The sequence below is a fragment of the Schistocerca nitens genome, chromosome 6, assembly GCF_023898315.1.
Source record: "Schistocerca nitens isolate TAMUIC-IGC-003100 chromosome 6, iqSchNite1.1, whole genome shotgun sequence".
Lineage (NCBI taxonomy): Eukaryota > Metazoa > Arthropoda > Insecta > Orthoptera > Acrididae > Schistocerca > Schistocerca nitens.
In genome coordinates, this window is record NC_064619.1 from 94547640 (window position 1) to 94560564 (window position 12925).

A 12925-nucleotide genomic window follows, 5' to 3' on the forward strand; every position below is an offset into this window, starting at 1 on the left:
CCGGGACCGCGCGACTGCTACGGTCGCAGGTTCGAATCCTGCCTCGGGCATGGATGTGTGTGATGTCCATAGGTTAGTTAGGTTTAAGTAGTTCTAAGTTCTAGGGGACTGATAACCTCAGATGTTAAGTCCCATAGTGCTCAGACCCATTTTGAGCAGAAATGAAGCAGCATGGATTGACGCGCCCGGGTCTGTTATCTACGCTCAGTTAGTTTCGGCGCTCAGTTGGGTGAGAGCCAATCTTGCCGCCAGAGGTGGCAGTCCCGTGGACTAATTTGGGCACCCTTTTCTGCTGCACAGTATATGCACAAAAAAGTAAAACACCGTTATTCGCAGGTAACCCATTTTTGGCACCTTTGCCACAGTGCGAACTAATATCAGCTACTGTCAGTTGTTTGCTGACGTCGTGTGCCGTAGCGATCGCTTCAGACGCAGTGACGTCAGTTGGTGATGTGTAGCGTAGACAGAGATGGACCTGTGTGGAAGCTCTGCGGCAGCTGATGCACTGCGGTGCCCGGGGACCATGGCTCTCTCCAACTCCTGGCCCTTGCCACTTTGCCATTCCGAACCACTCAGCCGTCTGCCGCGGCGTTGCTGCTCTCCTGAGAGCTCTGTCACTGCAGGAGGAGAAAGTGCACGTATACACATCAACGAGCACACCACGCAAGGTAGCCTTACTTACGTTGTCGTTCTTCCTATCCTCGCAGAAGTGATCGAATTTTCTAGAATACCAAATAAAGCTCTAACCAGTGAGTCTGTGAAGTAACTTGCTTTTCTTCTGCGATCAGTCACAGGAAGAACCAGACGTTACAATGAATTGGAAAAATGCAGCGGTCAGTTCTGTCTGACGTCAGAATACTGTAGAATTTTTGAAACTTTTTTAAAGCGCGCGTATTAGGACGTTAATTGAGGTAGATAATCTCTATAGGAACCAACGTGGGATTCCACAAATAACGATCTTATGTTACGCATTTCGCTATTTCCGTCCACGAGGCTCAGTAAACATCCTACGCACGGTTCCTTGTCGTACAGTAGACGTTCGATAAAGTCCTGCACTGTCTCCTAAAATATGAAATATTCGATCAACTTTTTTAACAGGACTGGGGAGTAACTAAGAAACAGAACAGAGCATAGGCAAATACACAGATGTAACAGTAACACCGGCAGTACCGCAAGAAAGTGTCATATGATCATTGTGGTACACAATGTTTAAAAGTGACGTTTGGGGCTCAGTGAATCTACTGGATATAGAAAAGTAGCAACGGCATGAAATTGTGTACTACTGCAGAGAAACCTCCAGACGTTCGAAGCGTTTTGTATAGATATTTGACTCTCAGCATAAACAAATAAACTCTAAAGAAGAACAGAAACGACTTTCTTCGAAGGAAGTTTTATACTACTCTCGAGAAAGGGGTGAGGGGGGGGGGGAATATGTAAAGGTGATCAACATGTACAGACTAACTTATGATTAAGAAAAATTGGATGATTCGTTCAAAAGAAAGAGCTTCACAAATGAAGTCGATAACGCATTGGCCCAAGCAAGCACGCAGTTATTCGACTGCCCTTCGTTGAAAGAGTTTTTGAATGTCCTCAGGGACATTGTGCTAAATTCTGTCCAGCTGGAGCGTTAGATAGTCGAAATACGGATTTGGTTAGAGGACGCTACCCATAACGCTCAATTGGAGAGAGATCCGGCGACCTTGATGGCACAAGAGGAGTCTGGCAAGCGCGAATACATCTACGTCTACATTCATACTCCGCAAGTTACCTGACGGTGTGTGGCGGAGGGTGCCTTCAGTACCTCTATCGGTTCTCCCTTGTGTTCCAGTCTCGTATTGTTCGTGGAAAGAAAGACTGCCGGTATACCTCTATGTGGGCTCTAATCTCTGATTTTAGCCTCATGATCACTTAGCGAGATATATATGTTGGAGGGATCAATATACTGCTTGACTCCTTGAAGAAGGTATGTTCTCGAAACTTCAACAAAAGCCCGTACCGGACAGGCCGGAGTGGCCGTGCGGTACTAGACGCTACCGCTGCGGTCGCAGGTTCGAATCCTGCCTCGGGCATGGATGTGTGTGATGTCCTTAAGTTAGTTAGGTTTAATTAGTTTTAAGTTCTAGGCGACTAATGACCTTAGAAGTTAAGTCGCATAGTGTTCAGAGCCATTTGAACCAACCCGTACCGAGGTACCGAGCGTCTCTCTTGCAGAGTCTTCCACTGGAGTTTATCTATCACCTCCGCAACGCTTTCGCGATTACTAAATGATCCTGTAACGAAGCGCGCTGCTCTCCATGGGACCTACTCTATCTCTTCTATCAACCCAATCTGGTAAGGATCCCACGCAGGTGAGCAGCATTCAAGCAGTAGGCGAAAAAGTGTACTGTAACCTACTTCCTTTGTTTTCTGATTTCATTTCCTTAGGATTCTTCCAATGAATTTCAGTCTGGCATCTGCTTTACTGACGATTAATTTTACATGGTCATTCCATTTTAAATCACTCCTAATACTTACTCCCACATAATTTATGGAATTCTTCCAGTTGCTGACCTGCTATATTGTAGCTAAATGATAAAGGATTTTCTTTCTATGTATTCGCAACACATTACACTTGTCTACATTGAGATTCAATTGCCATTCCCTGCACCATGCATCAATTCGTTGCAGATCCTCCTACATTTCAGTACAATTTTCCAATGTTACAACCTCTTGATGTACTACAGCACGATCCGCAAAAAGCCTCAGTGAACTTCCTATGTTATCCACAAGGTCATTTATATATATTGTGAATAGTAACAGTCCTACGACACTCCCCTGCGGCACCCCTTAAATCACTCTTACTTCGGAAGACTTGTCTCCATTGAGAATGACGTGCTGCGTTCTGTTACCTAGGCACTCTTCAATTCAATCACACAATTGGTCTGATAGTCCATATGCTCTTACTTCGTTCATTAAACGACTGTGGCGAACTGTATCAAACGCCTTGTGTAAGTCAAGGAATCCAAGAGTAGAAACTCTCGTTGCGTGCTGTCGGGCACGCTAGATGCCTTGTCATAATGGGTAACAAAATGGGAGTGGAATATCGTCGACGTACCGCTGTGCTTTCAGGGTGCCGCAGACGACCAACAAAGTGGTCCTGCTATGACAACAAATGGCAACCTAGGTCATCACTCTCAGGTGCCTGGCGTATGGGGGCCGATAATCAGGTTCGCATCCCACCTTTGTTCGGGGCGGCTCCAGACAGTTCTTCAGCCTGCAATCTCAGTGACTGGAGTGATGAGACCCACTTCGAAATTAGTCCCGATGACTAGCGAACACGTGTCTAGAGATTCCCCAGACAGCGACGCGATACCAACTTGACTTTAGCTGCTATACCGCCTGACAACCAGGAGTGATGATCTGGGGTACTAATTTTTCTTACACCAGAGCCCCTTTGGTTTTCATCTGCGGACCCCTACAGCACAGCGGTGCGTCGGCATATCTCAATTTGCGTTTCTCTCGTGGCAAAGCATCTTGGGCTCACATTTCAGCAAGATAATGCACGCCCGCACACGGCGATAGGTTCTATTATATGTGCTTGCCTAACCCATTCTTGGCCATCAAGATCACCGGAACTCCTCCCCCCCCCCCACAAATGGAGTACTTTTACAGCATTATGGGCAGGACCCTCCAACCATCTCGGTACTTTTATGATGTGACGCACCAGTTGGATGTAATTTGGCGGGAATCCCTCAGAAGAACGGACAGGAACTCTCTGTCAATTAACACCAAACCGAATAAGTGGTATCATAAGGGCCAGCAGCAAATCGATGCGTTACTGACTCTCCCAATTTGTGAAATTCTTACTCTTGAATAAATCAATTTTTTCTGAAATTGAAGTCTTTGTTTGTCAGTACATGTCATCACATATACCAACTTCCATCCCGTTCGATTACTTCCTTGGTGGTGTTCGGCTTTTGCTTGCCTCAGAGCGTATAAAGCATAAAAATTAAAAATAACCAGTAATACACTAAAAGACTGACTATGAACACCTACAACAACAAATGCCTGTCACGCAACCTGAAACTTAAGCGCTACACATAAGTCATACTATCAGAAGCCCTGTATGCCATGCCTGTATGCCGAGCGGTTCTAGGCGCTACAGTCTGGAACCGCGTGACCGCTACGGTCGCAGGTTCGAATCCTGCCTCGGGCATGGATGTGTGTGATGTCCTTAGGTTAGTTAGGTTTAAGTAGTTCTAGGGGACTGACGATCTCAGAAGTTAAGTCCCATAGTGCTGAGAGCCGTTTGAAACTGCATAGAGAGGAGAATCTTCAAGACGATCCTAGGCCCGGTAGAAGAAGCTGTGGAATTCAGAAGGATGCATAACTCGAAGCTCTACGAGCATATCGAGAGGCTCTCTGACTGTGCAAGAAAAATAAGGGTAGCTTTCTATAGCAATGTTGCAAGATTGCCTCCAAACAGATTGACCAACCGTCGGTTCACCTCCTGGCAAAACAAGAAGGTTCGCACCACTTGGTTGACAGAAACCGAGAAGGACATTAAAGAGCTGGGAATAACTGATCTCCAGAACAGACAGTCTGTGATACACACCCTGAAGGAAGTCCGAGGATTTCAGGATATGTCCAGAAGGAATCGTACCCCCTGAACTGAAGAAAGGAAAGAGTTACGCCGACAGAAGATGAGACAGCACTGAGCAAAGATCAAAGCCCAACAGCTGAACAAGCGTGGTCCAAAGCAGGCCCATTCCAAACAAGAAGAAGAAAAGAAGTTAACAGTAGTAAGGGGGGGGGGGGCTGATGGCAGTGAAACAAATTTCATTACATACACGTGGGGGGGTGGGGGGGTATTGACAGTTCGAGAAATATTCTAAAGTATCGTAAACATGGCCACTTTACGAGTACCTTCGCATGTAAGACTGAAGTTTTAAATATCAAGCTAGAATTATCCAAGAAGTTTCCTATGGGGGAGTTTAGAGGAAACGGAAGACAGGGATAACTTTGTTGGAAGTGGGTTTAGTGATGTGACGGGAGAGGATAGAGGATATTTTATGCCGATACATGTACACTAACTGCAACACAATGGGCGAATGTTATGTTGAGAAACTAGGTAGCAAATTGTATTGCTAAGTGAAATATTTGGTTTCCTTCTAACGAATCCAACACCAACCACCGCTCTGTATGTTATTTGTCCACATTGCAATCTGACAATGATGAAACAAAGGAAATATTTGAAGATTAATGATAGGACGGTCTCTTATGGGACAGCAATCTTACAATGAAAACTGAATAGAGATGGGGCCGGCCGCGGTGGTCTAGTGGTTCTAGGCGCGCAGTCCGGAACCGCGCGACTGCTACGGTCGCAGGCTCGAATCCTGCCTCGGGCATGGATGTGTGTGATGTCCTTAGGTTAGGTTGGTTTAACTAGTTCTAAGTTCTAGGGGACTGATGACCACAGATGTTAAGTCCCATAGTGCTCAGAGCCATTTGAATAGAGATGGGAGTGAATGGATATGTTTTGAGACACAGATAGTGTAGGTACGATGACTGAAAATTTCGTATCAGAAATAGGAACAGGTTACTGTGATACATGCTACAGCATACATGAAACTTCACTGGGAGCTGCAGGTGGTAAAGGGGGAAAACAGTACAAGCAACAAAGATAACGAATTGGGCGATTTTTGGAGATCTGTATGAGGTACACAGCGTTTACTGCCTGAGAAGGTGGTGGTACACATTGGCAGGAATAACCTACATATGGTAATCCCATTTCGGCATTTCGCCTTTCTTTTTCCCCTTCAGCGTGAAAACAAATACACACACACAGATAGAGAGAGAGAGCGAGAGAGAGAGAGAGAGAGAGAGAGACGAGCACGCGCGATGATCAGCTGAAACGTTATGACCAGATTGAATGCCATCTGGTGGTGCTGCAGTCCCATCAAGCGGTAAGAAAGTTGCTTACGTAGTTGGAGCAGAGATGAACGGGGAATCATTCTAGTGACAGGCTGCAAATTGGAAAATCCAATGACGTGAACGGCTTGTGCAAGGTAGTTGTGGTATGGAGCCCGGAAACGGGCGTCTCGGAATGGACGAAGATGGTCGTTTGTTTGCTTACTGTTGTGAGCATGTATGGAAAATGGTTGAAGAACAGCGGCCACGATGGTTTAGCCGATCAAAGTCGTAATTAGGCGAAATTTCAGTGTAGACATCGTTCTTCACAACATCCAGGATAATGTGCGTAATATGCAAGCTATGCAACATTAAGTGATTGTCAACATTGAATACTTTGGTACTGATCGTACACTTTTATGTGACCCTGAGCGGAGGACGCTGGGAGCGTAAACTTGCTATCTGATCGTAGCACATTGGCTGCTGACAACAAGCCTCGTTTCATTGACCCAGAGCAGCCAACTTATGAATTATAAAAGACATGAATACGTAATGGATTAATGCGTGGCAGAGGTGACAAAAAAAATTATTGTCAGTTTGTAGAAGGTCTAGGTATAACCTCGTCCTTCGTTTGTGTAAGTAATATTAACAATCACTACACATAACACTGCACACGGATCACCACTATATTCACCGTCGTTATGTCGAATACTACTGTTTAGTAGTTAAGGTTGGCGTTAACTAGTTAGGCATAATTTGATTAATAATAATTCTATTAATACAAATGTAATGGAAACCTTGAATTTAAAATATGGGTGAAATGGAATTTTCTAAATATCCCTGTTTAATCCTCAACGATTATTAGATTATGTATTTTCTAGAGAAAATAAATGAGAACGTAAACATACGGGAACGGCACGAGTTAGGGACCAAGTGAAACGTGCGATCAGTACAACAGGCAGTTGAGAAAACTTTTAGGTTCAGTACTCTCGACTGTGAATGTTAAGCCACGGTACGTCATTCTCTGCAGAATTAATGACAATTTATTTCAGGGGAAAATAGCTTCCGAGAGATAGCTTCTCTCACTCTTCTTCTCGTCTCAGATGATATGACTGGCTCTTCGATTAACGATAACTTTACCGGCATGTAACATATTTTTTCCGCATGAATAAAACGCGGTAAGTTGCCTATAGGCTAGTCACGGTGAGCATGTGACATCTGCGTCAGTGGCTTCTACCAAAACTCGAGCGTCTATAAACACTAGGATTGCGCTAGTCAGTTTATCTTCTCACTCCGTAGTAAGGAATATATTAGACGTTATGTAATATTTGGTTGCAAAGCACCGCGTCTTCAGGCCACGAGTGGCCTACCGGGACCATCCGACCGCCGTGTCATCCTCGGTGGAGGATGCGGATAGGAGGGGCGTGGGGGCAGCACACCGCTCTCCCGGTCGTAAGACGGTAATCTTGACAGAAGCCGCCACTATTCGGTCAAGTAGGTCCTCAATTGGCATCACGAGGCGGAGTGCACCCCGAAAAATGGCAACAGCGCATGGCGGCCTGGATGGTCACCCATCCAAGTGCCGACCACGCCCGAGGACCTCACGGGAACCGGTGTTAATATGGTATGCAGAACATCTAATTTTGATAGCTCTATAAATTTGATCACTGACACATTTTGTTTTCGGGGAAGTAGAGGTCAGTGTTAGTCAAAAAAGTTAGCTATCACGTCTGGTGTAATACACATTCTAACAAAAAAAATAATTAGAACAAAAGTGCGACCCCCTAATTTCAGTTCTCTTTAGTGACATCACAGGTGAAAATAATGAAGAAAGTGGGGGTGTGCACTCTACCGTTTCCAGTATTAATAAGCGAGACTGTGGAAATTACTGGTGACAGTAACAAAGCTGATTAAAACTGTGTTCTGTACAAGTCTTCTAACAAAAAGAAAAAGACTTGTTTCTCACGTGTAGCACTGGACACATTCTGTAAAGATTGGAGAGCAGTAGAGAGGTAACTGGGAAGGTAAAGTTGTGAGGGCAGGCCGTCGATCGTGCCTTAGCTAACTCGGTTAGTATCACTCGAAATGCATGTTTTCGAAATTAACTGCTGACCCTGCAGGCAGATTTAATCTGTCAGGATGTTTCAGTGCAACCCATATTACGCTACAAAGTGGAGGAACCTGTCCGAAAATAACGGAACAATTGATTTGGAAAAAATCATGTACACCGGTGCAGCGGGTACTGCACGAGCTCATTCGCCTGCTGGAGTGAAACAACGAACATGGCCCGATACTTACGTGTAAAAGCCACTGTACCGTCACCCCATGTTCTAAACACTGTAAGCTGCTTATATGGTACGGCACTACTAATTACCGTTTAATAAATGTCGATCGACCTCCCTTTCGGAAACCGGCGCCGTGCTGAAATGTCGCAACATTTGGCACCTGCGGGCACCACACAGGACGCTCAGATATGAATAATTGGTTGTGCGGCACACGACATGTGCCAATCAGCGCGCAGTATTAACGTGCCGCGAACAACGATCTGTTTGATTCCGCACGCTGCATAAGTCATCTGAGAGCGGAACGGCAAACCCCGTATGTAATGTTTGATGTCGGCGGCGAACGCAGCCCGGCCGGTGTAGCCGTGTAAGCTCCGGGTGACGACGCTGCTACGAAATTACGGGACACGCAACATGTCTGCTACGGCCGGCTTGCGTCACTCGCCGCAGGCGCTGTGAGCCACTCTAATTCTCCCACGCGCATGGAATATAGCCCGCCGGAAACCACGCTAGCGCGGAGTTCGCTTTGGAGGGTACGAGATCATCCGCTACGGGAATTCCTGAACGCTGCCTCGTGCTTTGTTAAGTAATTAGTTCCCGCTGATGAAACATTTAGGAATATGAGGTCCCTACTTGGAACTGGCTTTTAGAAAGACATGTATAACATATCTAATCACTAATGTTTAAAAAGTGTATTAGCAGATATTTTAGCGTTTAATAACTTCGTATTTATCTCCTATCTAAGAGAATATCCTTAACTTCAAAAAGCCAGGGTCCACAACTTATGACGTGTAAGGAAACATGTTGTGATTTTCTGCAAATACTACTGCCTACTTATTAGTGCGTTTTACGGTTGTTTAGTGGAAATGCGAAACTTTGAAACACTCTTTTTACTTCCGTGTACGTTCCACAACTGTTGATTGAATAAAAACCGATAAATGTATTATTACAGGATAACAGAATACGAATTTTTTTCAGTTACTCCTGTTAATTTGATTATATTCAGTTCTATTCCTTAGTGCCTACTGGTTCATCATTATCCTGATTAAAACGTTAAGTATAACTGTGTTTGGCTAAATACTCTTTATTTCCTCATAATATGAAAGAAAGGGAAATATTTCATGCACTATACGATCCCCCTAAGACGTGATAGAGCATCGTTTCCTAAATGTCGCTGAAAATATCATCTACTAGCCTAGCTGGGCGGTAACAGGGAATACGACCGAAACATACCACCAACGATGCTTTTAAACTGAAGTGGCTAGATAGTAAATTATGCCCGATTACTCATTTACATAGTGAATGTTCTGTTGCTGTGTGACATATTCTGTTCTCTTTTATTCAAATAATGGTGTTTTCCAAATTATTCCGTATTTCATAAAATTTAGCTGGAGTTAACAGTTAGTAACGAATATTTTATACAAGGAACAGGTAGCTCATTCTCACAGATATTTAAAATAAAATTATCTATTAATTCTAGATCTTCGAGCTAATTCTCGCTTTATTGCTCATCATATTTTCGTTTACCAGTAATCGGCAAAATCTTCAGGAACACTTGGTTCACAATCCTGGACGTAGGCCAATGTATATTCCATTATGCGATTTTTGCCACATTGTGGAGCATGTATTCTGTTACACATCACATTTGCCGATGTCGATGCTTAAGGACGCCTACATTATCTAAGCAGACTCTTAGACTTGGTGTAGTAGTCTCACTTCATATACTGTTATCCCTCATCTGACCAGCATACCAGATCGTGATCTGCCACTTTCGTTTATTGTGCACTATATTTATCCACCAAGAAGGTTATAGTAATATAAAAATGTTGTAATAGCATCAAATGATAAGCAAAACATTAAGGCCACTAGTTGAAACCTCCGTGGTCACTTGTTGACGTATTGCCAGTTACCATTTCTCTCCGTCTCTCCTGCCAATGTTTAAATAATAATGTCTCTGTTGCACAGAAATAGTGTAGCTGTGGGCATATGGACACAGTACAAAGATAGACAGGCAACCCACACTACGGCATAAAGGACCACTGTATCACACATGCTACTACACACTTTCCTGAGATGGGATAAGTTTCCTTGGTATACAATGCCGTAAAATTCCAACAATAATGGACAATAATGGAACCATCTCTTCTCGTGCAGCCTATGTGATTGTAAGACCCACCTCTTTCTCCGCCTCTCCCTCCTCACGCTCTCTTCCGTTCTGGGCCAAATGGGTTAAGTATAAATGATGGGAAATTAAATATGTGGGGGCGTTGTCCTTTTGACTGGGATGGTCAGAATTTTACAAGATGGCGGATACAATATGACTGACACAACGAAATCATAATCAAATGTCGTTGATCGAAGGCAGCTGAAGAGCACCAAGTTGTTAGATATGAGAAGTGTTGTATGAGTCTGCCTAAAGACACCCTTGTGCTGTTGGGGGGATTAAGGAAATCCGTATGTTAGGGCCGTTTTTGATGTTTATGTACCAGCATCGCATTAAAAACCATACTACAGGTCACATAAACCCATCAATACAATTTAAGATATGCTACATCTGTCACAGTCACAAATAGCTACTTCTGTGTGTATGACACCCTTATTTTTATCCCTCTTATTTATGATACAGTGTGGCTCGATTTTTTCTGATGTCCCTTTTTATTAATTATTATAATTTATGACTCCCAACAATGTCAGTATCAGAAATAGCTCACCAACATACGTCAACCCTATGACACACAACCCAGTGTGGAAACAGAGAGAAATATCTAAAATCCACTAATCATAACTTTAAAATATTGGAAATCCCTCAGATACTACGTATAAAATTGTACAAACTAGACCACTTAACCTAAAGTTGAGCTGTTATAACTCACTGGTGCTACCTATATGGGTCTCAATGAACTATGTGCATGTAGGATGAAGTAGGAAATAAGAAAAGTAGTCACTTGTTTTCTTTTGTTTGAACATAGCTTTCATATCCAATTTTGAATGGCTTAATTTGTTGAATTTATGCTATAGATAGTTCATAAATGAACCAAAATCCCCTTTCCCAGATGATGCTGATACATGCATAACAGCCATGTGAAACCTTATGACGTTTGGTGGAGTGAATTCCCATCGTTCAACCACCATTCCTGTAGTCCGAGAGTGGGCTAGTTGATCTAGGTGACTCTAATACCGTTTCTTTTCGGATAGGGATACCATACACATCCAGCCACTTAGATAGTGCACATATGCGAAATTGCTGCCCATTCACACTTCTGTCACTTGAGCCTCATTCCTGTCCAACTCCCAATTGGCATGTAGATATAATGACTGTCGGATATATATATATATATATATATATATATATATATATATATTTATCTGTGTGTGTGTACATATGTACACAACTGAAAGGCTCTACGTAGTATGCAATTCCTCTCTTGCAGCACCTACCACAGGAGTTTGTTCAGCACTTCTGTATCAGTCGTATCCATCCCTCTATGTATTGCATCTGATGACCATTTTCTACGAATGTGACCTGTTGAGAGACCGTGTCAGGTTAGCAACACTCAAAACTGAGCCGTACAACCTTCTTATAAGTAACTTCTTTCAACAATGGATTACTTTTCCCTAAGTTCCATCCTAGCGAGGCGTATGTTCTTCCACAAATTTTGTTTCTATGAAGTCATTCCATTTTTGGTGACTCTATGGGAGTTAAATATAGGTATTTTATAGTTATTACTGTTTCCAGTGAGTTGCTCCCATACAGTACGTTGAAGGCGTCTATTACAATTTGGAAGTGTCTGATGGCATGATGGGAGAATAAACAGGAGTTGACATGGAATAAAAAAGGGATCTGGTAGGTGAACTCGAATTTGAAAGGTCTCTGGAAGACTTGAGATCTAATAAGGAAGGAAGGGTAAATAACACTCCATTGGAATTTCTGGATTCTATGGTGGAAGTGGCAACAAAACAAATATTAAAGTTGGTGTGTATGATCTATTGGATTGGTGAAATACCATTAAAAACTAAGGAAATTATCTATGATAGACTTCCGAATGGAGAAATGGCAGGTAGCTGTGAGAACTCTCACATCATGAGCTTAACACCTCATGCATCGAAGGTACTGACAAGAATGGCATACAGAAGAATGGAAAAGAAAATTTAGGATCTGTTAGATGATGGTTAGTTTGATTTTAAGAAAGTCAAAGACACCATACATAGGCAGTTGTCATGTTGTCTTGGATAAAGGACGCAAGGCTGAAGAAAATTGAAAGCCTGGCCAGAGGATTTGCTGGGCTACAGTAATGTAAAATGGTGTAAGATTTTGGAAATTCTGACGTAAATATGAGTAGCGAAAGGTAAGTTCTTATGTACTGTACAAGAACCAAGGACGAAGTGCTCAGATCAAAAAGAATTAAACATAGAGTTTTATTCTTCCACTCCTGCTGTTCAGTCTATACATCGAAGAAGCAATAACGGAAATAAAAGAAAGTTTCAAGACTGGAGTAAAATTTAGAGTTGAAGGATATCCATGACAAGATTTGGTGACGATATAGCTGTTCTTATTAAAAGTGAAAAATAATTACAAAGTTTGTTGAATGGACTCAACAGTGTAATGAGTGCGAAATATGAATTGTTAGTAAACCACCAAAAGACTAAGGTAATTAGTAGAAGTAGAAACGAGAATAGTGATAACCTTAACATCAAAATTGGTAAACACAAAGTAGACAAAGATAAGGTATTCTTCCAACTTGGGAGAAAAATAA

The 12925-nt window shown here is 42.9% G+C and overlaps 1 protein-coding gene across 1 annotated transcript in view; it reads right to left on the bottom strand.

Moving 5' to 3' along the window:
- LOC126263098 (odorant receptor Or2-like) overlaps window positions 1-8201 on the bottom strand; it is a 36917-nt gene extending 28716 nt beyond the window's left edge. The window contains exon 1 of the mRNA XM_049960107.1: window positions 8188-8201. The gene's annotated coding sequence lies outside the window, so the exon portion shown is untranslated. The remainder of the gene's footprint in view (window positions 1-8187) is intronic.
- Between the last annotated feature and the right edge of the window lie 4724 nt (window positions 8202-12925).